The 25,254-nt window shown below is 43.7% G+C and overlaps 1 protein-coding gene across 3 annotated transcripts in view; it reads left to right on the top strand.

The window, feature by feature from the left end:
- Positions 1-25,254, top strand: part of raw (NDT-like domain-containg protein raw) — a 923,024-nt gene that overhangs the window by 523,981 nt on the left and 373,789 nt on the right. The window contains exon 1 of one of the 3 annotated variants that reach the window (XM_071657211.1): positions 6,435-6,596. The exons of the other annotated variants lie outside the window; for them this stretch is intronic. The gene's annotated coding sequence lies outside the window, so the exon portion shown is untranslated. Of the gene's footprint in view, positions 1-6,434; positions 6,597-25,254 lie in introns of those variants that run through there. 3 annotated transcript variants of the gene reach the window in all.

Here is a 25,254-nt window from a genome sequence, read left to right as displayed (position 1 = left end):
GTTATGGGCCTCAGACAAGACTCCCGACCACAACTAAGGAAAAAGGAAAAAAAGATTAACAGTCGCTGGAATTCGCCAGCATAAGTCTAGGACATAGTGGCTTTCAGAGGCTCCTAAAAAGGCGAACCAATGCAGGGAAAAGTTTCACTTGTATTTACAGGCTTAGCCAGATGATTCATCCTAGTTCTGGAGACGACACAAGAGACAGGAGCAAGGTAGTTCATCCTAGATCTGGAAACCAGGAGAAACACAAGAGACAAGAGCAGGGGAGTTCATCCTAGATCAGGAAACCAGAAGCAACGCAAGAGAGAGCATATCTTATTGGAACGTAAACTCTTGTCACTTCCTCTTAATGACTAACCGTCTACTGGCCAAGTACACAACACTGTATGTTGTCATACACCAAACAGGCTTATCAGTGACATAATCGTTCAGTTAGGAGCGAGGATGATCAAGGATGGAGTGCTGGGTAACCCGTAAACGGTACTATGAATAATCACGCCCTCAAGAAAGGAGGTGGAGACGAACCAGTAGCTTTGTCACGAAAGACTTAGCATCAAGGAGGACACACCACACCCACACACACACACACACACACACACACGGCCGGATTGCTTGCAAGTGAGTGGGCGGTTCCAGCGGACACCTAACGGACGATAGGAATAAACTCATAAGGAAAATGTGTAATGATGCTTGTCAGCGCCGCCATAAATATAGGAATGACTAGCTGGTTCGACAGCGGCCGCTAACCCTGGCGATCCATGATGGTATCATATTAAGTCGCTATTATGAGCTCTTGTAAAAACTGAACAGTATTATTAAGACGAAGAAAAACCGCTGAGGATGATGGCTTTTACGAAGCCTTGAGAGTAATTTTAGACCAGAGGTATTTTGATCGCGTTTCTTGACCCCTTAAGATTGATGAAATCGTTGACCTATGACCTGAGAAGCTAAAATATATATGTGGATTAGAGAGGACACCAAGGAACATAAACATGATAACGAATGGGTCACTATCGTAAAATGAGAAGGAATTACAACACGTAAAGAACCACGTAACCAACTCGCACGACACCGTTGGCTGTGGCTGGTAGCGGGGTCCTCTCCCTCCTAACCCGGGCTAGTACAACGGGCAGCAGGGTGGCCGGAAGACCACGAGAGCCGCTCGTCTGTGTGTGTGTCACGGCGGCTTTCCCACCCACAGGGTAATGTGGGACGTGTTTAGTGTGTGGCTCTGAGGTCAGTACGTTAGTGGCGCCGTGTTAGGGTTAGATCCCGACCCTGCTCTCTCTCTCTCTCTCTCTCTCGCTCTCTCTCTCTCTCTCTCTCTCTCTCTCTCTCTCTCTCTATCTATCTATCTATCTATCTATCTGTATATATATATATATATATATATATATATATATATATATATATATATATATATATATATATATATATATATATATTTCGCCGAAGAAGTTCTCACTCTAAAGAAGTCTATATATTCCCTGCTACTTATTGTAGCGCATCCTTTGAGCTGCAGAAATCCCTGGAGTAGGGGTCCTAGGGTTATATATTAGTAGTATTAATAATAATGATAATAATAATATACTCGTTTTCTGAATGATTGTCAGACTTCACTAATCAAACAGATCACATTTTCTTACTGCATTCTTGAAATTGTCTGACACATTGAAGATGTTCGAACGATCGTAATGTTGGTCATGACGTCTCGCTCTCATGCATCACCCGTTCTTCATAACTGCTGGCGAGTGAGAAGCACAGTTTATATGGCCTGAGCAAATTTATATACTTCTCTCCTGTAATGATAAAAGTCTGTGTGTGTGTGTGTGTGTGTGTGTGTGTGTGTGTGTGTGTGTTTGTGTGTGTGTGTGTGTGTATGTGTGTGTGTGTGTGTGTGTGTCACGGTCATAGGGGTTACAGTCCCCAGGGCGAGCGAGGGGTAGGCCTGGAGGAGGGAGGGCAGTTGATGGGATGAGTAGGACCTTGAGGCCCCAGAGGTTGACTATAGGTACAGTACTTCAGAATGTGGGTCAGGTTGTGGGTTACCGCACCTTGGCCTTGGGGCCCGTTATGTGTCCACTCAAGGCCGGGATTTTTTTTTCTTTTCCTGCCTGGGCAACGCCAGGTACCTCTCCTGGTTTGTAATATGAGGACGAACGAGACTCATTATTAATGGATCGTCCATCAGTGGTAAAGGATGTTTTATATATCACAAAAATTGTTAAGTTTTTCATGGCCAGGATCCAGGTGACCCTACCCCCAAAAATGATAAGACTAACCAAACAGGAAACCATTTAGAAAATTGATTTAACCTCAGAGGTAGTAGTAGTGAATGCAGAATGCGACAGATCCAACTGTGTAAGGAATACAGAGGAATACAGACAGACACAGACCACTGGGTTATTTTGTGTGTTTCTTCTTTCTTCTGGTGGAAGGAGAGGTTAGAGATGTGTACGTTAGTGTGGTATGAGTAGAAAAGGAAGCTGACGATTTAACGACATATTCCCGCAACATTTATGTGTACTAACGAAGGCTCATTTAATGTCAGTCGTGGACCTGAGGAGAGGTATTTGTCAAGTGTATTTGTAAACGTATTTGTGGTGTTGCTTTCATGTACTCGTACTGGTGAATCACTCTTTATGTTGACGATGCTACGTATAACACAGGAATCTGTATTCATTACTACGAGGGGGACCAGGCTGGTGCAGCCCAGAACAGCTGTGTCGGTAAGCTAATCATTTTGAATTCCCGTCGCTCAGATCACCTCGTACCCTCGTTTTGTAAGCCAGATAAGTTTGGGTCAACTAACCGGCTTATAGGATTGGTTTCTGGTCCAGCAATTACCTTCAGCAGCTTGCCGCTGTAGTGTCTCCATCCTGTCTGTGTTTTTCCTTGAGTAGGATATTGCAAATTATACACGATATCCAGGTTGGGGACGAACCAGTGGATCGTAAGGAGAGGATTAGTATTTTGGATCTTAGTTCGAATGTCCTGCCCATGGAACCTAAGATTGTGTTCGTTTTTCTTACTGTTTCTACACTGCCAGCTTGCCTTAATATCATCACATATTAGTACATCAAGTCTCTTTCACCATTAATACTTTGTAACTTTTAGAATTAAGACTGTGGCTCTTTTTTCCCTTCTTTTGTTACGGATGACTCTAACTATGCATAGTTTTTATAATTGTTATCCCACTTGTGAACTGTCTGTCAGACATACATGTAGACAGAGGAAAGATACGACAGAGTGAGGTTCGTGTGGTGCTGGACAGACGGTGGGGGTCACCTGCAGGTGTTGAGAAGACGGGAGGAAGGTGTAATGTTCTCACACCCCTCGCCCTCCAGGCTGGACTCCAGAAAATGTAACTATTGCATTGCTTAACCTGGCTGGACAGATGTCGCCATGCGAGCTGTTCCCACGGATCGCTTGTGTCTATATATATATATATATATATATATATATATATATATATATATATATATATATATATATATATATATGAGAGAGAGAGAGAGAGAGACTAAGTGTTCGTTGATTTCGTTAATGTTTCGTATATATATATTTGCTGTTGCTTCTGGTGATATTCTTCATCGTTTAGCGTTTTTCCATAATTTGTTGGTTGAGGTCGTTATTCATTTTCCTGCTGGCGTTTTTTTGGTCAAGACTTCACAGGCAGGGCATGTAGAAGGAATGAGGTCATAAGTCTATATATCAAACCAGCGGTATCCGTTATCTCTGTACCAACAAGTGAACACAACCGTTCCACTTTGTCAGGAAGAAAAAAGCCTAAGTAGATAAGATCTAATTAATGAGACAAGCTTGAGGATCACACCATACACTGTGTAGCGAGGCGGAGTCTTACAGAACAAGTAGAATGCGATCACCAACACAGAAGCTGGCCAAGCGAAGACAGTCTCTTACCAGCGGACGCTAAACCTATGCGACGCCACCATGACCAACAAAGGAGCCACAATTTGTCTAGCCAGGCAGACCCCACACCCACCCAGATAACATGCCATGCCCACCACACACTCCTCACTGAACCTGGCAACCTGAAGGGCACCCTCACTACTGACACCCGAGACCACAACACCCGAAGAAAATGGAACGAGACGTGCATAAAGACGCTGTACCGGGGGTTCGCTGCTATACCTACATGGCCTCAGACGAAGGTCGCACATGAATAAAAAATGGGAGGTAATACAGAAGAACCACGTAGAGGTCGGCCGCTGTAAGACGTGTTTAACGAGGCATGTCAGAGACCAAGATAAGACGGGGGAGGGGAATACGACCTCACCAGGGGGAAACTTCCTCGTGGCTCGTACATTACTGTTACTACGAAGGTTCTGACGGCGCCACGGGAGCCGCCATGAAGTGTAGTAGGTCGGAGGAGAGGAGGGGACGGACGGCAGACGAGGAGGAGGGGACGGACGGCAGACGAGGAGGAGAGGAGGGGACGGACGGCAGACGAGGAGGAGAGGAGGGGACGGACGGCAGACGAGGAGGAGAGGCGGAGACGGACGGCAGACGAGGAGGAGAGGAGGAGACGGACGGCAGCCGAGGAGGAGAGGAGGGGACGGACGGCAGACGAGGAGGAGAGGAGGAGACGGACGGCAGCCGAGGAGGAGAGGAAAGTTAAGGCTGAGGGTTGCGTTTTGTTTGAAGTCTTTTTTTGTATGAGTTAACCAGAAAAATAGGTATTTTAAGTGTTTTCTTTGATAAAATGTAAACTGCTTCAAACAAGCACTCATATATATATATATATATATATATATATATATATATATATATATATATTATGTAGTGTGATTTACTGGAAGTGTGTCACGGGGAGAAATTTTTCACTAGTGTCGCCCTGTTATATTACCTTGTATATTTGTATTATTTCATTACTTTTACGTATGTATGCACAATCACACACACGCTAAAGTATACCAGGTATCCATTTTATCGACCATTCCCATGAGGGCGTGAGAGATGAACTGCTGGATGGACTGTGGGCCGGATGCCACGACCAGGATTCGAATCTATGTGGGTTTGATTCCAAGCGGCTCTTGCATGCATGACGGTCAGGAACGCTAACCGGTACACCACGGAGGTCACTGTGTGTCTGTGTGATGAAGACATAGATTGCAAAATTATATCCTTTAAACGTGGATGTAGATAAAAACAAGGTAGACTCGAGACAAACTAGTGTTTATCTCTTTATTTCCTATAAGTAACCGCGAGCCAGTCTTTCTTGTCGATAAGTTAGATAATCAAGTTGAATATTAAAGATTCTGACAATTAAGGAAGGCTTGGTTGTTGTTGTCACTAGGCAACCAGTTTATTACGATTCGAATAATAACATTGAATTGATCTGTCGTATTCCTTAACAATCATAGTGAGGTTAAAAACTGGTAGTGTCGAGATTTTTGGTGAAGAGTTCTCATCTGGAAGCGCCAGTTATGCTCGAAACCAAACATACATATTTGTTGATCATTATCTTCCAGAGAGTAGAATATTTGGACGCAGTCGTCGTCACCGAATCTTTTTTTTCGTCTTCAAAAATGTTGATGAACGACCAAAACATTTAGTCAGCACAGAGTCAGTACTGAGGGAGAGAGACTATCGAAATTCCGAACCACGAGTGAGTGAAGCGGCTTCGCTTTGGTACCTATGCACTTCCCTGAAAGCTTCGCTGGTTCAGATGACCTAAGGCAGCAAACGCTGGATGACGAATGACTGAAGCAGCTTCGTTCTAGTACAGAGTCACTTCTCTGGACTTGTCAGTGGTTTAGAAGGCAAACTCTGGATGACTATTGACTAAAAAGGCTTCACTTTTGATACTGAGTCACCTCTTCGTTGCCTTTATGGTTCACGAGACTTGGAGTAGTAAATCCTGGACGACGTGACAGGCAAAGCTCGAAGCCCCGAACCATCATTATCCTGTAGCCACGTCATGTTTTCTGTCAGTCTTGCTTACGCTGTGCGAGCGTCAGTAAACTGAACATTTTTGTTGGTCACTGTCATCAGTAACTGTGACGTGTGTGACATTTTGACGGAACAAAGAGTAACGGTGCAAACTAACTGTAATATGTGACGAACCAAACTGTATAAACACATAACAGGTGTATCTTGTGCCGTTGTAACTGCTCATACAGTAACTAAAAGTGTCATAACCTGATGGTTTACGAAGACTGTAATTCCCAGTTTTCACTTATTTTCCACTTGTTTTCAACTTTTGTCCCTAGATTCCCGTCGAGTGAATTACTGCAACGGTTCGTTCACTGTATGTAGTAGATAATCACTTTATCTCTGTGATTATATGGTTACCATCTGAAACGAAAAGAAAATAGAACGTTTATGAGAAAACTGTGTTGCCAAGCCTCTTGAATGTGTTACGAAAACAGTAATTGTGTTACCGAACTTACTGATTGTGTTAGACTTTGCGATCAGAGCACTTGCTGCCGTTACAATACTCCATATTCAGTTACTGAAACTGGACAGTGTGTTGTGCTACCAGTAGCCAAGTGTTACTGGAACTGCAGCACTGTTCAGCTGGTGTTTCTCTGAACAAGATAATCATCTGAGGTCCACACATCTACCAGGTGAGTAGAAGGGTATTATTCAGTGATTTTGGTTAGGTTTGGTTAGGTTAGGTTGTGTTTGGTTAGGATAGAATTGTTTTTCACGATGGTTGTCAAACGTCTTTTGAACGATTCTGACCTTCTTTTCTGTCGTAAACAGGTGACTGTACGAAACGATAAAAGTAACATTTTCTCCCACGTAGATCGTCAGTAATGTTACTTGAACACCAGGAACACCCGGTCACATAGCCTATTGTGCCGTGTTGAGCGGCACTCTGCACGTCGGATTACTCCACATGTTATTCAGCCGACTTTAACAAGAATTGCTCTGGTAATTTCAGCTCTAGTGTTGCTCAGTTCGTCAATAACGTAACTTGTAGTTAAGTGGCATAAACTCTGAAGTTATAACAAGATCAAAGTTTCTCTAAGTATATTGACATGTTTTATTTTCATATTGTGCCTAACTAGACCTAACCCATTTCAGCTAACTATTACTTTCCACAACACTTGCAGTTGATATGAGTTGAAGTTACGACATTAACAATTACTTCCATGTGGGGCCAAAACTCACTATCCCAGAAATAACTGTCTAACCCAGAGGTTATCGTGGGCAGCTACCACACAGTTATTACCCAGTCTTTGTCGAGAGTAACTGTTACTAACTGTCTCGTTAGTAAAGCAGTTAGGGCCGGTTGATTATCTAACGATCTTGCTAGTAAAGCCGTGATGGCCGGTTGATCATATCTCATGGTCTCGTTAAGATTGCCGTGAGGGCCGGTCAATTATTTCATGGCCTTGTTAGTAAAGCCGTGAGGGACGTTCGATTATTTCAGTAAAGATAAGAAAGTCTTGGGTACTACGCGACTGGTGTACCACCTCGACCTCGTGCGGTCAGCCATAACTATAAGCAGGCTTGTTGACCTGGAATCTCCCTAAGTTCTGATATCATAAATCCAACGATAATATCAGATAATCGAACCAAACGTAAATCAGAACTGACGTATTTGGAAATTATATCAAGAACTGGGAATTGCTCTGTATGCTTGTTATTAAATTTAATAGATATCAGCAGTTGAGGGTCGTTAACCCCTTGAGCATGACAGATGGACCTTGGAAGCACGTCACTGTGACCTGTAGGGGTCAGGTCAAAGGTTAGCCTATTTACCTTAAGATGGCATCGTCACTCAAGAAGATAAAGGCAAAATTCCCATCTCCTTAAAAGATCTTTTGTTTCTCTTTCAATTTCTTTTGATGTTTCTCACCGACAACAGACGTAAGACACATGCGCGTCTCTTCCTTCCCCTGACTGCTTGCTGTTCCTCCGCCAGATGAAGTGTTCATGACGTGTGGCTCCGGCTGTAACCACACCAGACGAAGGATACAGAACCCACATATTACAGAGATTCCCTGTAACTGATGTGGAACAGAGAAATCAACGTCAAGACATACCGTAGTAAACAATTTACCATAATGGCCTGTAAATTACCACTTACGATGTATAAGCAATCAACGGTTACCACAGATTTACATCTTGAGTTACCTCTGATCATTTACTAAATGAAGAAGATGCGGTTGTGGATTTTTACAACCCCAGTGACCGCACCAGCCGACTCTGAAATCCGGTTTACAACCCAGTGTGTGTGTGTGTGTGTGTGTGTGTGTGTGTGGTAAGAAATTGGCAGCACCATCGCTGAGAATCTTGGACCATATCGAGATTTAACGGTAGATAATGAGGGCTGTCAGATCAAGGGCGCCCGCCCGTATAACATAGTTTATCCAGCCTAGGGGAAGGTCTCTCGGCAGCGCGTTTCACTGCTCTGGTTAAGAACAGACTCGAGAACCAGCGAGCAAGTCGTGCTTTACCCGCCTCTTTCCCGCGCTGGACACGTCGGTAACAACGCCACCCGCCCTTTTTTAAGAGCATCATCACAGTCTTCCTCAAGTTTATTCTTATTTGCGAAGTGTCTGAGGCGCCGGTTCGCACTGCTTTCTGATTTTCAATCGCTATATCTATGACCAGTTGGCTTTCTGGGTCGTTCCCGAAGTCGTTGAAGAACTGGTCGTTTGATGAGCGCCTCGTTATAATCCCCCCCCCCCCCCGCTCTCCATGATAGCTCGACGACGATATAGGATATCGTCTTGATAACGACGGTACGATAGCCTGGTCATCGTACCCAGAGGTCGAACTGTTTTGCTTAGAGTTCGTACCTTCGTGCTCAAGGGTCGTACCGTCGTGCTCAAGGATCGCACCGTCGTGCTCAAGGGTCGTACCGTCGTGCTCAAGGGTCGCACCGTCGTGCTCAAGGGTCGCACCGTCGTGCTCAAGGGTCGCACCGTCGTGCTCAAGGGTCGCACCGTCGTGCTCAAAGGTCGCACAGCCATGCCTAAGGGTCGTACCGTCGTGCTCAAGGATCGCACCGTCGTGCTCAAGGGTCATACCATCGTGCTCAAGGGTCGTACTCAGGTGCTCATGAGGTTAAACTGTATAAGGATAAGCAAAAGTACGACAAACCATGAGTGCATCAAAGATATGTTTGTTTTAAATTAGTCATTAGCTTTGTTCCTGCAATCTCCAGTCGAACCCAACTTCACATTACAGCGCAGGTGCAGCCGAACTGATGGCATCTCTGTATGGAGTCCATTTAGTAACACGATGCACTGCATGAAGTAGTGAAAGTGGATTAGTGAAGGGATGAAGGAAAGTATCGTGAATAAAAGGTGGTTCAAGAGCTTATGTATGGTGGTTCCCTGATGTTCATTGTCATGGTTGGAATGAAGCAGATGGAGTGGGTTACTGGAACAGCCAACTCGACAGACATTTCGTTTGTATCACTGAAGTTTAGTATAACTCACGTCCCCACGAACGTGTCATTTAAGATCATGGGAATTTTGCAGAGATTTTGACACCGTTCGTCGTTTTCTTCGATGTTGAATCGTTTTTGTGATCCTCGACTGTGTTCTGTGAGGTTAGCTGTAAAGTCAGTCATCGGTCTGTTGAACTGTCTGTAAATCCAGTCCGTAATCTATAGTTTATGTCTGTGAATGCAATCCCTTGTCTGTGGATACTATATGTAAAGCCAGTAACTTATATGTAGACTCTGTAAACCCAGTTCCTGATCTGTGGAATATGTCTGTGAAACCAGTCCCTCTTGGTTGTGTGGAATCCTTTCTGTTATTCGCGAGTTATCGCTTAGAATCCCAGAGGAACCAGGAGCGCCTCATGCACACCCAAGCCATGACCTGTGCTGAGCAACATTTGATGTATACGCTCCCTTAAAGCTTCTTCCTCACGTTGTGCATCCTGCGTGTGACAGGGGGCGCTCGCTCCTTAAACATGAAGTGAGGTGTGACCTCGAATTAACTGGTCCAGAGGTTCGACCCAGCCTTGATCTGCGGGAAGTGAAGCCTGAGTGACCAGACATTCTGAAACAGATGAATGTCTCGTTTGTTATTATCAGTAATGAGCGAATTTATGCGTATTACGTATTTCTTTTTGTATATTTGACTAACTTGTGAATTCGAACCTTCCATAGAAACAGGAGAGCGATATTTCAAGCTGTATTTCGCTGCAAATAATCGCTCCGAATCGTGACAGTAGAAAAATAAGTTTGCGAATTGGATGATGCATATGTCATGTGTCATTCAAGGATGACTTGGAGCTTGATAGGCTGGTAAGAAATGCTGTTGACCTTCTCGTGTCGTGGTTTCCCAAAATGGTTGATACAACTGTGGAAGGAATAGATGAATGTTTAGGGGTCGACAACGGGTGGAAGAAATTCTAGGGGTCAAAAAATTTTAAGTTTAAGTAGTTAATCGAGTATAGAATAAAGGAATAAGAGAGCAAGGCTTTATACTTCATATAATAAGATGGAAAAATTATGACCTGATGATTATCTTTGCACCCACCCACATCATTAATGATGTAGATTAAGTTAAAGATATTATCCATTCACTATGTGAGTGGTGCTCCACGAAGGTTCAGTAAGTCTTTGATGGGTCATACAGATTCCAAAGTTTGGAAACTGTTGGTCTAGTAACAAACGCAGTTGATAGTCTAGCTAGTAATGCAACTGACAGTCTGTTAAGTAACTGGAGTTCTTGTTATAGATGCAACAAACTGTTTAGTAAGAATGGCAACTGGTGTGTCGCTGAGGCGAACTCCCTCACCTCCGTCCGTGTTTGTTCATCAACCCTTCATGAGTGAAGGATACGGAGCTTGTTAAGGATGGCCTTAGCTTGCCCTCAGTGATAACAGACCAGTCACGGCAGCACGTCCTGCGAACCATAAAATCCCAGGACAGGTCCACGCCCTCCATGCCCGAAGCAGAATTAGATACGCGATCCTTAGGCCAACCAATTCTGTTTTTGACGTCCTTTCAGCTGAATAGATCCTGACTAACTTGCTTCACGAGTTTCACATCACACATAAGATACAAGTTACTTCCTAATATCTATCTATCTATATCTGTCTATCTTTCTATCCGATCTATCTATCTATCTATCTATCTATCTGTATATATATATATATATATATATATATATATATGAACATGCTGGACGCCTCAACCCCACGTCTTGACCCAGCCTGCACAAAGACATCTATAATCCCATGTTTGGCGTCAGAACTGTCATAAAACTTCCCTGATGGGATAATCTGATGATTTCATCACAAGGACGATTCTCGACTTCGTTTTCATTATATATAAACTGGTTAATGTCAGTTACGCCGGCTGTTATTCCCTTTTTTCACTGTCGTTCTCAGTTTCTAATCTTGATTACAGTGCTGTATCCTTCTTGTATTCCCCACCACCACACTGGTGTCTCGATTATGTCGATAATTCATGACGAAATTTCGATAATTTTGTGACAGGATTGTTAATAATTCGTTACGGGATTTTCGATAAACAATAACAAAAATCTATTATTCGTTAACAGAATTTCGATAATTCGTGAGAGAACTTTCGCAAGTTCGTGACATCATTATAGATAATTCGTAGCTGAATACTCTTATATTTATAACAGAATTGTCGAATATTCTCGACAGAAATGTCGACAATTCGTAACAGTATTGTTGATAATTCGTAACAGAATTGTTACGCAAACGACGATAATTCGTAACAGTATTGTTGATAATTCGTTACAGAATTATCTGTTAAGCAAACGTCGATAATTCGTAACAGTATTGTAGATAATTCTCATCAGAGGCCCACCAGGCCTTGCGGTGGACGATGGCATGTGAAGGCCATACATGCTGGACCTTGTACAAGAATGTATCATGGTCTGCAAGAAGAAGACCTGCAGACCTGAATGTTTCTTCAGTCTGGTCACAGTTATCACAAGTGGTGGTGATGCGTGAGACGTGGCTTTACCAATGTTGAGTTGGGTTTTGCCTTCCTCTTTGTTCCCCATAACTATATCCTGGTCTGTTTCCTCTTCATACATCAATATATATATATATATATATATATATATATATATATATATATATATATATATATATATATATATATATATATATATATATCTTTCTTTTTTCTTTCAAACTATTCGCCATTTCCCGCATCAGCGAGGTAGCGTTAAGAACAGAGGACTGGGCCTTTGAGGGAATACCCTCACCTGGCCCAATTCTCTGTTCCTTCTTTTGGAAAAAAAAAAAAAAACGAGAGGGGAGGATTTCCAGCCCCCCGCTCCCTCCCCTTTTAGTCGCCTTCTACGACACGCAGGGAATACGTGGGAAGTATTCTTAATCCCCTATCCCCAGGGATAATATATATATATATATATATATATATATATATATATATATATATATATATATATATCATATTGAACTTCTTCCTCCTGTTTTGGCACATTTTGCCCAAAGACGTCCCCTCCGCCGACATGAACGCTTTCAAGCGTTTGTTTCAACTATACCTGTCCTGCGTTAACAAATCTACCTCAGCCAGCCATACCTCACACTACACCTTCGCGGGCTCAGAAAAATAGAAGACACTGTGGAGCTCTCTATCCTCCCATATCTTTCCCAGTCACTCTGACCTGGGACGTTTTAAAAGACAGGTTTCTCAATTCCTCCAATGTTTGTAAAGACTTTCCCTTGACTCCTCTTTTTCAGTTTCATAATCCTCTCTGTATTTTAACTGAGGTCCGGACTTGATGTGGACTTTATCCGAGAATGGAAGTCCAACAATAAAGAATAAATCCAGCATTCATGATGTCTTTTTCTCCAAGCATTTGTGTTATTCTGTAGTTTACATAGAAATGAAAATTTATTTATTCCAAGTGAGTTGCAAACTTAGCTTTGTTTTTCATTATCAACATATTCTCTTGTAGTATCTTATTACTCATTGAATTTCTTATTCAGGTATTTATCCATGTTTACGTGTTTTACATGTTCCGTATATATCCTTATGAATATCGTCTTGTTGAGTTCTTCACTTGTGTATGTTGTGCTCCATCACATAATTCCACTTCAATCATTCGTCTCCCTCATCATCCCATGTTCACATGCACACTTCAATCATTCGTCTCCCTCATCATCCCATGTTCACATGCACACTTCAATCATTCGTCTCCCTCATCATCCCATGTTCACATGCACACTTCAATCATTCGTCTCCCTCATCATCCCATGTTCACATGCACACTTCATCTGTTGCCCAAACAGCAGTTTGTATTACCCTCTCCCAAACGTTGCTAACTTCGTACACGCTGTCGTGATTACCTTACTTTTATGTCCGTGTTTTTCTTCTTATATCCACCTTATGGTATCCTCCACAGGTATGTTCCGTACTGTTCAGCCCTGCACCACACTGAGATAAGTCCTTAGTGATTGTCTTGCCTCGCTTCATAACCAGGTAAGTCACCTTCCGTTTTCTGTATACAGTTACCTCGTCACAAGGGTGTTCCATGGAACACTTGTGTTACCTGCGGTGCATCACGGGTATTGCGAGGGAAATAAGTGGAAATATTGTTTTGAAAACATCAAAAGCTGTTCTAAGTTCTGAGGCCAAGAATGGGATTGTCTCTTTAAGTTACGAGTTATGGAATTTTCTTCAAGTTATGAGTTCGGTCAAGTTTCTTAGTAAACTCTATTTTTCGTTGGGGCCTTAATCGGGAAAATCCACGCTAGAGTTAAGGGCCTTACGAGGCAATACCCACACTAGAGTTAAGGACCTAACGCCATTCGCTTCTTTAAACGCTCATAAACAACTACGTAAGATAACTTATCGGTTAATATGCGAGTCCTGACGAAGGATGGAGGGACGAAGCGACGCAGGAAAAAACCTTAGTTGTGTTTGACGGTAATTTATTTGTGTCGAAAAAAAAGAATGTCAATAAATAACTTATATTCACCAGACCAGTTATAGATAGGTTCCTGCTATCACCAAGACGCCTTCCTCCAACCCTCGTGACCACTCCATACATGAATATTCCCCTCGTCGAATATTTCAGAAGTGTGTTCCATAGTGACACACTCACCATCATCTCTTCCACAGACACGTCGTCTGTTCACACTCCCAGGCACACGTCGGTACATGGTCGGGGATGATGTACATTTGCGTCGACCCAGAGTTCAATCTCGTCCATAGCAATGTATTTTCGTATTCGTTTGTGCATTATCTGTCACTGTGACTGTCTGTTCCTTACTGTACATATTATATCCATTCCTTTCCTTCTGCTTCTTTATTCACAAGTCTTACTGCTTTACCACTTTCTCGACAATTTTTTGTGAGTATTTCTTATCTAATTTTCTTTAGTAAAACTTCAAAATCACTCAGAAATGGAGTGCCATTACTCATTTGTGCTCTGATGGTTTTCAGCGCTTATCGTTGAGAGACGTGAGTTGAAAGTTCGGTTTTATCTCTGCATGGAACAGGGGAGCGGCGGCAGAGCCGAGATGGGAGAGATGTTGAATAGGGAAGCAGACTGACACCCGATTTCATGACATGATTAAAGACCATAGAGACTGACGGGCGATCGATCAGGCGTACAGACCACAAACCCAATTTGGAGAAGGTGGAGTTATGCGCCCCTTAATGTAGGCAGCATCGACCAGCAGGGGGGGGGGGGGAGTTTTTGCTCCAGAAGTTAAGATTTTTGGAAAAATTCCGTAGACACTTACAAGGTCATGCGAAGCGTCTTGGGCCGGGGAGACAAACCATCATTATTCTTAATCTGTCATTGTGTAAGGCTGTTCCCTGATGCTCAGAAGGGTTGACGTATGCATGCATAATCTCCTCCCACATATTTCTCGCTGAGTAACTCGGTCCTCCATACTAACAATGTCTTCATTTATCCCAACCTTCACAGTAACGAGTCGGTCCATGGTAACATAGTCACCACACACACACACACACACACACACACACACACACACACACGTGTTCTAAATCTCTGAACACTGAACCTCTAAGTCGTGTTGTCCTGCTCCCTCCTGCCCCATTCATCTTACACACCTCCTGATCATCCTCAGTTTAGCCATCTGTTCACATGATTACATCACGTTAGACTCTGTCAGTCACCTTCTCATCACCCGCGCCTTCAGACTTGAGCTGTATTTTCTCCTCCATCCGTTCGTTTTACGTCAGACTAAAAGAATATAAACCCGCTTCTTTACTGCCTTGTTCATCGTGTACCTGCACATCTTGGTCTCCTTCTCTTCCTCATGTCAGTAGACATTTAAGTCATGCTGGCTTCCAGTGGAGCTTGACGCTCTTTTTTTTCAGCATTTTCTTGAGCCATCAGCAGCTTGCTTGGGTGGAGACGGTTTCCTCATGACTTTCCTTAAAGTTTTTCAACAGTTTACATTCTCTCGAACACATGACAACCACAGTGAAAGTACACTTTGGAAATGTGAAAGACTTGAGGACCCTCATCTTCAACGCCTTATCATCACACCATATATAACCTCCTCTCCCCTAGTGTACACCATCAGGTGTCTTCTTGCCTGTCCTTCCCACACACACTTAGTCATCCTTAATGACAAGCTGGCCACTCACTTCCTCCGCTTATCCTCAACCATGTCTTGCATCACCACAATAGCTTCTCACCACTTGTAGCAGGTCTTCCTCCAGCCTGTCCTTCCTGCTTACCACATTTCACAACCTGTTTTTCTGCCGCGTCACAACCTCTCTTCTGGTACAGAAAAAAACACCAGCATGAATCCACTTGTATTACAAGTCGTTTTGAATCGTATTGAACCACCTCCCATGTTTCATGTATTAAGATCTCAAAAGTTTCTGTAGCCAATCATCACGTCTTTCACGAAGCTGTAGCGACTGTATCTATCCAGTTTCTTGGTAAAGCACAGTACAGTACAGTACAGTACAGTACAGTACAGTACAGTACCCCATCCACGCGCTCCTCCATGTACTTTATGAAGGCATCTGTGGGGCACCTCGCCTCACCCATGTCATACAGTCCCAAGGTGACTGGCTTGATTCCGTAGTTTTTACCTTGTGTACAATTGGTATTGTTCTCAGCATCTCTGTAGCCCCAGCCTACATCACGTAGGTAGTTTCATGGCCTGCCCCTCCCTCTCCTAGACCCTTAGTCGGTATCTGCTTCTTCACCTCTAATATTCCATAACGCATTATGATATCGTGTCCATTTCATACATACTGCGTTGGTTTGGGGGTAACATTTATCAAGAAAGTTTCTTACGTGTTACATTCCTAAATCTTTCTATATTTATTTCAGTCTTCACACAGGCTTCCATCCTCTGCATCATCACTTCAAACATCTGTCTTGTCCTTAATGACTTTTGGCAATTTTTCTTCTCCCATACCTTGCTTCCTGCCTTCTTATCCACCCTCTCCTTAACAATTTCTTCCATATACACACCTTATCTTAAGATGTCTCCTACATCGTATTTATGATTTATCCTTTATTCAGTAACAGAATTTTTTTTCACTTTATTTGCTCTCCTATTTACTTCCTTCCTTCTGATCCTTTCAATCACATGCTCTATCTAACTAGTACTGCTTTCTTATGTTGCCATAGTTGACGTACTGACCACCCGCTTGGCATGACAATGTCTGTTGTACGTTTAGCAGACCATTTCTGTTTACATTTTGACCATATCAAGGGTAGTGTGTGGGTACTACACGTATCGGGGTTAACAAATACTCTTAACCAACACTGCAATACATTGTGGCGTCTAGCTCTTTTATCTTTAACTTGTTCTGTACAAGTCTAATGCGAAAACGCTTTGTGTTTCCTTTCATCAGTGTTTCAGACGTGTTTAGAGATTATGCTTGGGAATGATATTTGTAATGCAGACTTTCTGTCCAGTACATGAATGCAGGAGGCGTTCTTTGTATCACATAATGTCCACCACACGAATGGAGTATACGTTCACAGTTACTATATCAGATCTGATTCACAATTGGTATGTGTTTGGGCCTATATCTGACCCAGTACATGAATGCAACACACGTGTTCCGTTCTGATATCTTTTCTAAAACATGAGTGAAAATTACCTTCTCTTTCCCCAATATCTTATGTACTTCAAGACTGCCACCTGCCGTTCGTCGTTCACAATATCTTATCTTCTTCGACACTACCACTTGCCGTTCGCTGTTCGCCCTTGTGCCATTCACTAAGAGACCACAACATGCGTTCGCCAATCCCCATATCTTATCTGGCCCACGACTCCTAACCTAACCTTCACCGTTCTTGTTCCTCCTGCATATCTCCAGCCACCCTACCAACCCCCTAGTGATTCCAGGGCGCTGCTTTCACCTATGGCTTCACCCACTTCGGCATTCCAGCCACGCTTCCCCCACCTTCAATCCCTTTTCCAGCAAGACCATTCCAGAGGCTTGTCTTCCAGCCCATCGTGGCCTTTCCACCCTGGTGGACATATTACCATTTTACATTAACATTTACATTAACTTCTAAGTCTAACCCTCGGTAATCCTGGGTTAATTAACCCATTGTTAGTCACTATTTCCTTCATTAATGGCTTTATTCCACACAGACCCATTGGATTTGCGCAAACAACCATCAGTGGATCATCTTTTAACCAACCTCGTTTCATAGACTTGAAACAAAAAAGAAACATAAAGTATATTTACATTTATTCATTATCACAAAGATCCACTTTAGCAACAGTATTGGTTTTACCCCAAGAACCCTTCCTTGTCCAGGGCTCCTGAAACTCCAAGCCTGCGCTGCACTCAGTAGCAGGGAAAGGAGGGACTCATATATATATATATATATATATATATATATATATATATATATATATATATATATATATATATATATATATATACTGCTAGAACATATGTTTGCACATATAACCTTTTGTTGGTACGTGAGGCATCCGTGTTTTTCAACATAAGCTGGAAGTCATCATTCTCAACCTACTGTGGTCAGATTCCAGACATACTCACATGATCTGAGGCAGATGCCGGAATATGTAGACTATTAGGACAACTTGTCGTATACCTAATTATGTACAAGGGTAATAGGGCCACATATGGACGTGTCGTGGATACCCAAATGGCCAAAGACTTGCTTAAATTGTGTGCGTTCTTGAAATATATGTGTTTCAAGAGAGTGTATGTATTGAAATTACATAAGAATATACAGTTTTAAAAGACTCCCGTGATGGAAGTTTATTAAGAGAGCAATTTAGAAGACAACATCATAATTTGAATCTTATCAAGAGAACAATTGAAAGATATAAGAAATGTTGAAATTTTGCCCGGAAATCTGTATTTGAAAAGGACCAAATAAAGGAATTAGAATAATCATCCAGATACGATCGCGTAATGAAATTGTATTTGAAAAAATCTAGTTTTAGAAAGAAAAAAAATATTTCATTATCACATGAGGACCACAGTTTGAAAGCACCTCAGAAAAACATGACATTAAAGCCACAGTGATTAGACCCCACGATATAGAAGCACACCAGAGTTCTGAATAACCAGTTGACTGAGACAGTACCAGTTGCATAACTCTGTAGGATAATCTGTAAAGTAATTTGATGGTCAGAACAACGATTGTACTGATAGACTGAGGATACGAGTCATTACGAGAGTAATTATGATGGCATTGGATAACAAAGTGGATTACCAAGTAAATGATAAAGAAAAAAAAAAATGTTGATTGGACGGTAATAAGAGGTTTCTAAAAAAGGTAATGTCATGATGTCATTGTTCATTATAGATCTTATCCAGATGAAGATAAGCTTTATGAATATCTGTGTGTGTGTGTCTGTGTGTCTGTGTCTGTGTGTGTGTGTCTGTGTCTGTGTGTGTGTGTCTGTGTCTGTGTCTGTGTGTGTGTGTCTGTCTGTGTGCGTGAGAGGGACGTGGAACTCAGGTATAAGCCAGACAGTAGATTCGTACGTAAGCCCATGTGGATAAGGTATTATTCAACACACTGTTCATATCTTATATTGAACCAAAACTAGAATATGCCTCCCACTTTTGTGGGTCATCGTATTTAAAGAAGGACGAAATCTGATAAAGAAGGTCCAGAAGAGGGCACTAAAGTTGGTACACACACACACACACGCACACACACACACACACACACACACACACACACACACACACACACACACACACACACTGAAGAAACAGCTGCTTTGATGATATATTCGCCAGTCATCCTCTTCTCCCCAATCAGGAGATTCTTAATCATGACGAGTCCTTTTCTGTCCTCCTCCTTACTAGGAAATTCCTTTCCTTCGCCCCTGGGAACCTTGAGCAACATCTCGCCTCAACCTCGCAACACAAGAGCCCAGTTGTCTCCACACAACGTCGGGCGCAACATTCTAGTACAGTTTTCCATTGGGTTAGAGCACTGCGGCAACACAGTGTTCCAGTCACAACATTTCAACACAAAACAACACCGTAGTGTTGTTTGGAAATCGTTAACACAAACACCACTGCGGCAACACAGTGTTGGAACACAATATTCCAGCAGCGTATTCGACCTATAAACAAAACATCTCAGTATTCTATTGCAGTGTTGCTCTACAATTTCCCATAACATTATCCCGGTAATCGAATACAATATGACGGCACAAAACCCTCAAATACTGCTTTTATCATCCCGCAACAATATCCCAGCGTCCCATTGTCCTCATGTCCCATGCAGAGAGTTGAAACATATAGTAGATATCTTTGGTGTTATATATAAAAAGAAGGATTGTACCTATTGTTCTCAAGGGTCGTACCGTCGTGCTCAAGGGTCGTACCGTCGTGCTCAAGGGTCGTACCGTCGTGCTCAAGGGTCGTACCGTCGTGCTCAAGGGTCGTACCGTCGTGCTCAAGGGTCGTACCGTCGTGTTCAAGGCTCCACTCCTCCCTCCTCGTGTCCACGGGTTTCTCCTCCAGTCTGGAGTAGTTAATGATTCATCTGGTAACACAACCCAACCGTTCTCAGTCCATTCCTCGCTCGCTGGCGTAAGCGGCATCCAGCCAGCCAACCAACCAACCATCCATCACATCTACGCCATGCGTACACTCCCCATCCCGATAGACTCTCATCCACGCAAGCTTTCTAATAACCTCCTCTTCCCCACCACACACACACACACACACGTCTTCCTCTCACCATTCTCTTCTACCTGGCCAGACTTCTTCATCCCCGCACCGTTACGCCGGGGGTCAGTCATCATACGCATGTGGGAGAAACTAGGGGATGTGTGCACTCAGTATGAGGCAGAAGTTATTATTCAGCCTTCATACGCAATTGTACATTTACCTCGCTTCTGGTGTGAGAGACCTGGCGTATGACCAGAGGCTAAGATGACATCTCGTTTTTCTTGAGGAAGCGTAGACTTATATTGATTTCCTTCTTTCGTTGTTGACAATGACAATAAATTGAAGTGCAGCAGTGAGTGGGATAGTGTAGGAACAGATTGAAGCAGGACTTCCCGTTCGTTCTGTCCTGTTTAATTCTATGCAGGATCAACGTTGTTGCTGGGGTGGGAGTGGAGGTTTGTGGAGAGGACCTTCTTACTGTTCTATCCTTAGCTTACCCGCTTAGCACAGCAACACAGAGATTTGGCTTGAAGAACTGATAACCGAGCCATGGGCCAGTGGGTCCTCTGATGTTTGTCTTTCCCGTATACTCCCGTGTACAAGGCATTCAGGGCACTTCCGGAGCTCCTCTGTCTTGCCTTCAGCAAGATTTTCAGAATGTATTTTCCTCTCTCTCTCTCTCTCTCTCTCTCTCTCTCTCTCTCTCTCTCTCTCTCTCTCTCTCTGAGAATCTTGCGCTTCATGACATTCTCCCTCACTATCCCTCAACTACGTTCGTCGCCAAACCGACTTACCATTTTGCTCAACATATTTTCCCGACCAACGCATGACTATGATACTGCCATCCCCACCTTACTGTGACAACATCCCGTTATGATCCATCGAGGTTCAGCAGAGCCAGACAGTTCAGTGTCGTGTCGTGTATCGGTGCAGTAATGGACACAGACGCAGTGACATGACGGCGACGCCCTCAGTGAACCCCAGTATTGATTCTAGTATATCATTGTTCCTGCAAATGCATTACAGTGACGAGAGAGACTGCTAATTGTATTGACAGCGTTTCTTTGCACGAAATTACAGAGTAATACAAAGGAATTCAAAAAGCATCAGATCCTTTCAAGACTGTTTATGATGTGGAAGGTATCAGAGACTCACAGTTCGTGTAGCATAAAGTTGGAAGATACACATGTGACTCGAAGAGAAAAACCTACAAAAGTTCTTGTGGCTGAGGAGGCGCAAGTATTTCGTGGACTTTAAAAGCCATATTATCGGGAAGTCCTTTTGTGTCTGTGTTCATCAAACACGTTCTCTAGACCTTATACTAAAGGTCGATTATCCTTTACTCCCTTTTCTTTCTTACTAATATTCCTGTATCTTACACATTTTAAGCTACAATCATCAAACCACACATTTTATCACCCATACGCATTAGGCTCTTTTAAACTGTATAATTATCAGTTTATATTTTATACTATTTACCGTTTACAGTGGAACCACCATTGCTTTCATTCTTTTATCATTTACAAAGGTTCTGTTCTTCGCTGTTGTTCTTGCAACAGTAGACGTTCTGTACACATCCATCTGTTGCTATTAATGCCAGTAACGGTTACTGTTTTCATATATTCATTCAGCATCTTTACAGTTTGTAGTTGATTATTTTTTACCTTTTTCTTTCTGTTGCATGTCACTCAGAGTGCTGGCCTGACCCCTAAACGCCTTGTTCGTAAAACTCTAAACAAGTTTCTTAGACCATTAGTGAAGATTTTTCAAAGACAATTGGACAAGAAAAAAAAATAAATTGTTTTGACACGCAGCACCTGGTTATCTGTCTACAGATGGTGTGGATACCTTACGGTCAAGTAACCTGGTAGCCTCGTTACCTGGTAGTCTGGTCACCTGATGGCTGATTACCAAGTACTTGGATCGTATGGATGCCTAGTAGCGACCTGTGGTTGGTACCTGATGGTCTGGTTATCGAATGGTGTGGGTCTCTGGTCTGTGACAGGTATGGTTGGTGTCAACTGTGTGTGTGGTGTTATGTATGAGGGGGACGCGTCATGTGTGAGTGGGCCGGGCCAGTTGTGAGCGGGGACAGATGTTGGCGATGTCAGGTGTAAACAGCAGAAATGTATTGATGAACCGGATGGGAATCGAACCAGGTCAGGACGAGGTCATTTGTAGGCGGGGCCGGCTGTAAATTGGGCCAGATTTGAATAGTCGGGTGTGACCTGCTCCAGGTGTGGACGAGGCGAGTTGCGGCCGGGATGAAGTGTGATTATGACCAGGTGTGAGTACAGTCAAGGCTGTGCAGAGTCAGGTGTGCGAGGGGCTAAGTGTGATGGGTCTGGTCTGAATGGCATTTAGCTTGAGTGGGACCTGATGTGTGTAGGACCAGGTTTGTGTACCGTTCGGTATGGGCGAGCCAGATGTAGATATAAGCAGGTTCAGATATGTGAGTGGAGAAGTAGTCAGATGTGAACGACGCCAGGTTTGAGCACGCGTCGAAACATTGGGACGGGAGGTATGTTTAGAGAGGGCCAAGTTCTGGCGAGGCAAGGTGTGGAGATGGTCAAGTGTGATTAAGGACAGGTTCCTGTGGGACAGGTGTAAGCTGAGGTAGGGTTGGGCGGAGTTATGAATGGGGTGGGGCCGGGTGTGGGCTAGGTCAGGTGTAGGTGGAGCCAGATGTGAATGGAGTTACGCGAAGACAGGGTCAAGTTTGCAGAGGGCTGAGTGTGGGTGGGGCTGAGATGTGGGCAGGTCAGGCTCGGGTGGGGTTGTGAGGACAGCTCCAGGCGTGGGTGAAGGCAGGTGTGGACGAGGTCATGCGTGGATGAAGGCAGGTGTGGACGAGGTCATGCGTGGATGAAGGCAGGTGTGGACGAGGTCATGCGTGGATGAAGGCAGGTGTGGACGAGGTCAGGCGTGGATGAAGGTGGGTGTGGACGAGGCTGGGACGTCAACAGGACCAGGTAACGTAGCTCTAAATACAAGGAGAGATGTGGGGGAATGTGTGTGTGTGTGTGTGTGAGTGTGTGTGTGTGTGTGTGTGAGGGGAGATGTAGGCGGAGCCAGGTATATGGGCGGGTTCAGTTAGGGCGGAGCCAAGCGTGGGCGAGGCCAGGTGTGGGCGGGGTCACAGATGGATGGCTCCCAGCTTGGGGATAAAGGATCATCTGGCAGCTTCGTCCTCTCGTTTTTCTAGCGTCCAGTTTTTGTGTTGGTCGTCAGTTTCACCGTCGTTGATGTGCCGTTACCGCTGCCAGTGCTCCCTGGACGTGTGCGAGCCTCTGCCCTCCAGCTGTGCCCTGGCCTTGTCACTCGCTGTCTGCCACAACCTCCCAAGCCTCGTTGGGGCCGTGAGGGATTGCCCCAAAGTGGCAATTTGACGCGGTCCCGTTTCCCAGGTCTCGATCCGTCGCCACTAAATTATTGCCTGGCTGATCAGGCCACATGAGAGACACTTTTTCTCATTCTCTCTCTCTCTCTCTCTCTCTCTCTCTCTCTCTCTCTCTCTCTCTCTCTCTCTCTCTCGATAGGATCAGCTGGGATTTTGATGTACGGCGCGAGTGGGGATCGGCCACAACAACATGAAAGGGTCAGAGACGCGGAGGATCGTCACCTGGTGAGGCGAGGGAGGGACACGTAGGGGGAGGTTACCTGGTGGGAGTAGAGGGAGGAGAGAGAGAGAGAGAGAGAGAGAGAGAGAGAGAGAGAGAGAGAGAGAGAGAGAGAGAGAGAGAGAGAGAGAGAAGGGGGGACAGAGGAGGGGCAGTGAAGGCCACGCCCTTACGGGGTGGTGGATGGTGAGGCATTCTCCCCCTCCCCCATCCTCCCTTTCCCCACCCACCGCAGCAGGGCTCCTTCGTGCTCTGTTTACCCAACACCGCCAGGCAAGCAGGAGCGGCGCGTGCCTCCTGCGGCTCTCCACACCACTGACCTCCCCAGCTTTCCTGAATATATATATATGTATATGTATATATATATATATATATATATATATATATATATATATATATATATATATATATATATATATGTAACCTTACCTTACCATCCTGGCCCATGAGTCCCATCTCTCCTCACGAGGCACCTGCAGCACTCAGGGAACCAGCCACGTCCACCGGTCGGCACCATAAACATATGTACAACACTACAACCGAAATTAACATTGTCTCATAAAATGTTAAGACCAACATTCATGTTCTGTCTGGCATGAGTATTTTCTGGTCACTTCTTTCAGGGGAAATATGTCGCACATGATCTGTGGTTTTCTGGACGCCCTCTGGTGTCACTGTCGTAGCCCAACTCCGAGGTCCTCGTCTACTGTGGCTCTCTAGGTTCACTCGAAGGAAGGAATCCATCAGGTTGTCAGTCCTTAGATAAACATTGAATGTGTTGGTGATAGAAGTTAGGAACTTCACCACCTCTTGATGAGAGAAGTAAAAAACTTGATATTGTTTATATTTATAGTTGGTATTGGGTATTGAGATGGCAGGGTATTGAGATGGTAGGGTACTGAGATGGCAGGGTACTGAGATGGCAGGGTATTGACGGGTATCAGGTTGGTCGGTGATCGTGGGTATTGAGATGGTAGGGTATTGAGATGGTAGGGTACTGAGATGGCAGGGTACTGAGATGGCAGGGTATTGAGTAAGATGGACACACTTTATGTTATTCTCTGAATCTGTTTTGTGAATGAATCGTCAGATGAGGTAATATTTTGAGAGGCTATGAAAGAGGTTAGAGTTCCATTCTGTGATGGATTTCTTCATATGAATCGTTCCTATGCTGTGAGTACATACATAAACTATTCTTAATCATACATCCTGGAAAATCGGTTTAGATTTCCGAGAAGATTAACAGTGTGTTCTCATAAAACTTCAAACTTTCGTAAGTCGACACCTGAGGAATTTTTTGGGAGATGTAGATTAAAAGGCTGAAGTAAGAACCAATTTCCGAAAAAGGTCAGGAATAGTTTATCAGATGAGGTCATAACCATTTTTATAGGTAAGGTCGGAACCAGTTTTTCGAATGAGGACAGAACCAATTTCTTTAAATGGGGTATGAACCAATTTCTATAATGAAGTCAGAACCACTTTCTTAAATAAGGTCACAACTAGTTTCTTAAACGAGATCTCCACTCTTTGTCTACAGCAGTTTTCGTAACA

The sequence above is a fragment of the Panulirus ornatus genome, chromosome 64, assembly GCF_036320965.1.
Source record: "Panulirus ornatus isolate Po-2019 chromosome 64, ASM3632096v1, whole genome shotgun sequence".
Lineage (NCBI taxonomy): Eukaryota > Metazoa > Arthropoda > Malacostraca > Decapoda > Palinuridae > Panulirus > Panulirus ornatus.
The sequence above is the reverse complement of the archived record's forward strand: the minus strand, read 5'-3'. Positions and strand labels throughout refer to the sequence as shown.